Genomic DNA, 6,000 nt, shown 5'->3' on the forward strand with positions numbered 1-6,000 from the left:
TGACTACAGGAGGCCACAGTAGTGAGCCGGGCATTTTACTGCGCATGCTGAATTTGTCAGGGTTTTTTTTTTAACCAGCACCAGGAATTTCCAGTGCTCACATGACCACGACATTAGGTTAGGTTAACACGGCTGTAATACTGAGGTGATCTGTGCTCCGTATTACAGCCGTAAGCCCCATTGTGTGACCTTCAAGTGAAAAAAGAAAAACATTTTAACAAAAATTAAAATTTTTTTAAAAATAAATATAAAGATTTAAAAGTTCAAATCGCCCCCTTTACCTAGAACTAATATCAATACAAAGTAAAACATAAACACTTTTGGTATCCCCACATATGGAAATGCTTGAACTACAAAGTTATTAAAAAAAAAAATTCCCTTACAGTGAACGCCATAACGGGGGGGGGGGGGGGGGATCAACAGCCGTATTGTTGTTTTTTTCACTGTTTTGTCTCCCATAATATGTGAATAAAAAGCAATCGAAACATCAATCATTCCCATGAAAAATTGTATAATTCAAAATTCCATCTGGCCCTGCAAAAGTCCATCCTCCCGTGCGGCGGGTCCTTATTTCAACTCTATCTGAATCCTAAGGATATTATACTATATCTGTGTACAACACATTCCTACTCCTCTTCCACCTTGAGCCATATTATATTGTGTGGGTCTGCTGGGGAGCATATTATACCATGTAACACATTATATTGTGGGGGGCTCAAAATTTCTGCTGGCAGTCCTGTGTGCTATGTCTGTCATTTCCTATACAGTCCTGTGCATGAACTGACCATGGAGCTATTTGGGCCTGCACAGTACTATAGGGGATGACTTTACAGGTAACATACTCAGTAACGCTGGATAGTCAGCACATATATAAGATGTCATTGAAGGAGCCATGGTGTAGGCTCTTAGCAGGAAGCTATAGGGTGGGCCCCCAGAACAAGTTTCTCTAGTGGGCCCTAGGCCCTTCAGTCAAACACTGATTCTGACCACTATACAATGCAAAGTTCTAGTCTCTTGTTAGCTCAATTTGCCTTGTTAGGTGGCTACATGGCCCCCTGTTGAATATAATGTGACAATCATTCTGCCTCTAAAAAAGCCAAGCAAAGCCGACACAGTGGCGCATAGATCTTTATTAGAGATGAGCGAACAGTGTTCTATCGAACTCATGTTCGATCGGATATTAGGCTGTTCGGCATGTTCGAATCGAATCGAACACCGCGTGGTAAAGTGCGCCATTACCCGATTCCCCTCCCACCTTCCCTGGCGCCTTTTTTGCTCCAATAACAGCGCAGGGTAGGTGGGACAGGAACTACGACACCGGTGACGTTGAAAAAAGTAGGCAAAACCCATTGGCTGCCGAAAACATGTGACCTCTAATTTAAAAGAACAGCGCCGCCCAGGTTCGCGTCATTCTGAGCTTGCAATTCACCGGGGACGGAGGTTTCCGTCCAGTTAGCTAGGGCTTAGATTCTGGGTAGGCAGGGACAGGCTAGGATAGGAAGGAGAAGACAACCAACAGCTCTTGTAAGAGCTAAATTCCAGGGAGAAGCTTGTCACTGTAACGTGGCACTGACGGGCTCAATCGCCGCAACCCAGCTTTCCCAGGATCCTGAATGGAATACACTGTCAGTGTATTCCCGTATACCCGATATATACCCCCGATACCCGTTCCAACGGTGTGCCCCCCCACCTTCACCCCAGAAATACCCTGCAAGTCCCCTAGCAATAGGATTGGGGCTATATACACCCACTATTTTTGCTACTGCCATATGGTGCCATTGTCTCACTGGGAATTCAAAGAATATATTGGGCTTACATATAACTTCAATTCCAGGGAGAAGCTTGTCAGTGTAACGTGGCACTGACGGGCTCAATCGCCGCAACCCAGCTTTCCCAGGATCCTGAATGGAACACACTGACAGTGTATTCCCGTATACCCCATATATACACCCCAAATCCCCGTTCCAACGGTGTGCCCCCCCACCTTCACCTCAGAAATACCCTGCAAGTCCCCTAGCAATAGAATTGGGGCTATATACACCCACAATTTTTGCTACTGGTATATAGTGCCATTGTCTGACTGGGAATTCAAAGAATATATTGGGGTGACGTGCACCCACAATTTTTGCTACTGCTATACAGTGCCATTGTCTCACTGGGAATTCAAAGAATATATTGGGGTTATGTGCACCCACAATTTTTACTACTGGTATACAGTGCCATTGTCTGACTGGGAATTCAAAGAATATATGGGGGTTACGTGCACCCACAATTTTTGCTACTGCTATACAGTGCCATTGTCTCACTGGGAATTCAAAGAATATATTGGGGTTATGTGCACCCACAATTTTTACTACTGGTATATAGTGCCATTGTCTGACTGGGAATTCAAAGAATATATGGGGGTTACGTGCACCCACAATTTTTGCTACTGCTATACAGTTCCATTGTCTCACTGGGAATTCAAAGAATATATGGGGGTTATGTGCACCCACAATTTTTACTACTGGTATATAGTGCCATTGTCTGACTGGGAATTCAAAGAATATATGGGGGTTATGTGCACCCACAATTTTTAATACTGGTATACAGTGCCATTGTCTGACTGGGAATTCAAAGAATATATTGGGGTTATGTGCACCCACAATTTTTACTACTGGTATACAGTGCCATTGTCTGACTGGGAATTCAAAGAATATATGGGGGTTATGTGCACCCACAATTTTTACTACTGGTATACAGTGCCATTGTCTGACTGGGAATTCAAAGAATATATGGGGGTTACGTGCACCCACAATTTTTGCTACTGCTATACAGTGCCATTGTCTCACTGGGAATTCAAAGAATATATTGGGGTTATGTGCACCCACTATTTTTACTACTGGTATATAGTGCCATTGTCTGACTGGGAATTCAAAGAATATATGGGGGTTACGTGCACCCACAATTTTTGCTACTGCTATACAGTTCCATTGTCTCACTGGGAATTCAAAGAATATATTGGGGTTACGTGCACCCACTATTTTTAATACTGGTATACAGTGCCATTGTCTGACTGGGAATTCAAAGAATATATGGGGGTTATGTGCACCCACAATTTTTGCTACTGCTATACAGTGCCATTGTCTCACTGGGAATTCAAAGAATATATTGGGGTTATGTGCACCCACAATTTTTACTACTGGTATATAGTGCCATTGTCTGACTGGGAATTCAAAGAATATATGGGGGTTACGTGCACCCACAATTTTTGCTACTGCTATACAGTGCCATTGTCTCACTGGTAATTCAAAGAATATATGGGGGTTATGTGCACCCACAATTTTTACTACTGGTATATAGTGCCATTGTCTGACTGGGAATTCAAAGAATATATGGGGGTTACGTGCACCCACAATTTTTGCTACTGCTATACAGTTCCATTGTCTCACTGGGAATTCAAAGAATATATTGGGGTTACGTGCACCCACTATTTTTAATACTGGTATACAGTGCCATTGTCTGACTGGGAATTCAAAGAATATATGGGGGTTATGTGCACCCACAATTTTTGCTACTGCTATACAGTGCCATTGTCTCACTGGGAATTCAAAGAATATATTGGGGTTATGTGCACCCACAATTTTTACTACTGGTATATAGTGCCATTGTCTGACTGGGAATTCAAAGAATATATGGGGGTTACGTGCACCCACAATTTTTGCTACTGCTATACAGTGCCATTGTCTGACTGGGAATTCAAAGAATATATTGGGGTTATGTGCACCCACTATTTTTAATACTGGTATACAGTGCCATTGTCTGACTGGGGATTCAAAGAATATATTGGGGTTATGTGCACCCACAATTTTTACTACTGGTATATAGTGCCATTGTCTGACTGGGAATTCAAAGAATATATGGGGGTTATGTGCACCCACAATTTTTAATACTGGTATACAGTGCCATTGTCTGACTGGGAATTCAAAGAATATATTGGGGTTATGTGCACCCACAATTTTTACTACTGGTATACAGTGCCATTGTCTGACTGGGAATTCAAAGAATATATGGGGGTTACGTGCACCCACAATTTTTGCTACTGCTATACAGTGCCATTGTCTCACTGGGAATTCAAAGAATATATTGGGGTTATGTGCACCCACAATTTTTACTACTGGTATATAGTGCCATTGTCTGACTGGGAATTCAAAGAATATATGGGGGTTATGTGCACCCACAATTTTTGCTACTGCAATACAGTGCCATTGTCTGACTGGGAATTCAAAGAATATATTGGGGTTATGTGCACCCACTATTTTTAATACTGGTATACAGTGCCATTGTCTGACTGGGAATTCAAAGAATATATTGGGGTTATGTGCACCCACAATTTTTACTACTGGTATATAGTGCCATTGTCTGACTGGGAATTCAAAGAATATATGGGGGTTATGTGCACCCACAATTTTTAATACTGGTATACAGTGCCATTGTCTGACTGGGAATTCAAAGAATATATTGGGGTTATGTGCACCCACAATTTTTACTACTGGTATACAGTGCCATTGTCTGACTGGGAATTCAAAGAATATATGGGGGTTATGTGCACCCACAATTTTTACTACTGGTATACAGTGCCATTGTCTGACTGGGAATTCAAAGAATATATGGGGGTTACGTGCACCCACAATTTTTGCTACTGCTATACAGTGCCATTGTCTCACTGGGAATTCAAAGAATATATTGGGGTTATGTGCACCCACAATTTTTACTACTGGTATACAGTGCCATTGTCTGACTGGGAATTCAAAGAATATATGGGGGTTATGTGCACCCACAATTTTTACTACTGGTATACAGTGCCATTGTCTGACTGGGAATTCAAAGAATATATGGGGGTTACGTGCACCCACAATTTTTGCTACTGCTATACAGTGCCATTGTCTCACTGGGAATTCAAAGAATATATTGGGGTTATGTGCACCCACAATTTTTACTACTGGTATATAGTGCCATTGTCTGACTGGGAATTCAAAGAATATATGGGGGTTATGTGCACCCACAATTTTTGCTACTGCTATACAGTGCCATTGTCTGACTGGGAATTCAAAGAATATATTGGGGTTATGTGCACCCACTATTTTTAATACTGGTATACAGTGCCATTGTCTGACTGGGAATTCAAAGAATATATGGGGGTTATGTGCACCCACAATTTTTACTACTGGTATACAGTGCCATTGTCTGACTGGGAATTCAAAGAATATATGGGGGTTATGTGCACCCACAATTTTTACTACTGATATATAGTGCCATTGTCTGACTGGGAATTCAAAGAATATATGGGGGTTATGTGCACCCACAATTTTTACTACTGGTATATAGTGCCATTGTCTGACTGGGAATTCAAAGAATATATGGGGGTTATGTGCACCCACAATTTTTACTACTGGTATATAGTGCCATTGTCTGACTGGGAATTCAAAGAATATATGGGGGTTACGTGCACCCACAATTTTTAATACTGGTATACAGTGCCATTGTCTGACTGGGAATTCAAAGAATATATTGGGGTTACGTGCACCCACAATTTTTACTACTGGTATACAGTGCCATTGTCTGACTGGGAATTCAAAGAATATATTGGGGTTATGTGCACCCACAATTTTTACTACTGGTATATAGTGCCATTGTCTGACTGGGAATTCAAAGAATATATGGGGGTTATGTGCACCCACAATTTTTGCTACTGCTATACAGTGCCATTGTCTGACTGGGAATTCAAAGAATATATTGGGGTTATGTGCACCCACTATTTTTAATACTGGTATACAGTGCCATTGTCTGACTGGGAATTCAAAGAATATATTGGGGTTATGTGCACCCACAATTTTTACTACTGGTATATAGTGCCATTGTCTGACTGGGAATTCAAAGAATATATGGGGGTTATGTGCACCCACAATTTTTAATACTGGTATACAGTGCCATTGTCTGACTGGGAATTCAAAGAATATA

Source organism: Leptodactylus fuscus, chromosome 3 (genome assembly GCF_031893055.1).
Source record: "Leptodactylus fuscus isolate aLepFus1 chromosome 3, aLepFus1.hap2, whole genome shotgun sequence".
NCBI lineage: Eukaryota > Metazoa > Chordata > Amphibia > Anura > Leptodactylidae > Leptodactylus > Leptodactylus fuscus.